Genomic DNA, 960 nt, shown 5'->3' on the forward strand with positions numbered 1-960 from the left:
AAGAAAAATTAATTTTTATATAAGGGGTGGTTTCATCCCTTTAAACCGTTTTTGGGCCGCAACTGCTAATTTCTAAATTCATCTATTTAGGTAACCTACATGTATAAAAAGTTTCGTTAAGAACAGAATTTGACACTTCGCGAGGTTCCCTTGTAAGTCGTGTGAAAATTGCTTAGAAAAAAGTAAAAATGACTTAGGCCTAAGGGAACCCCTACGCAAATTTTTTTTTGAGCATAAGAACTTAGAAAATTCACAGAGAAATCGATTTTTCGAAAACCCGTTAAGTAGTAAAAAAGTAGTTAGGAGTTGATTGGATGAGACTCTTACGCTTTGTAGTATACGCTTTACTAATATCTGTGCATGGTGACATCATAATTTGGCTCGTTTTGATAATAACGATAATTCTCGTCAGAATTCTTTTTGGATTGTACGAGGCGTTTAGAGTTGGAAGATTGTAATCTTTTTACGAGTTCTAATTCGAGTCAAGCGAAGCGAAAGAAAGTTTATTGTCGAAGTAACGCTAGTATTTTTTACGAAGAGCGCGAAAAGATTGAGTCATATATTGCATGAGAGCGTCACATTGCATGTACGCATAGAAACATTTTTTATTATATGTGTATTGTCTAATCCATGAAGTTCTTTCAGTGAATAAAATTCAAAATCTAAATTACCTGTGCCGGTATCAGGGTGTCCTTAGTCGTACCTGCGAAAGAACAGAAGGACTTACGAAGGACTCATCGTATTAACGAGAGAGAGAAGGGGTCACAGGGAATTCGCTTAATCTCGAAAGAGAGTTTGAGGGAAAATCTACGTACTTAAACACTGAAACTAAAAGAACGAGATACTCGCGAGAAATAAATTCATTACGCGATTTAACGTCAAATCTCAATTTGAAACGGGGTAATTTCGAGTCATTAAGAAAGAGTAGAACCGGGTAATTAAAATTATTCGGGGGTTTTT

The sequence above is a fragment of the Wasmannia auropunctata genome, unplaced genomic scaffold (assembly GCF_000956235.1).
Source record: "Wasmannia auropunctata unplaced genomic scaffold, wasmannia.A_1.0 LD285339.1, whole genome shotgun sequence".
NCBI lineage: Eukaryota > Metazoa > Arthropoda > Insecta > Hymenoptera > Formicidae > Wasmannia > Wasmannia auropunctata.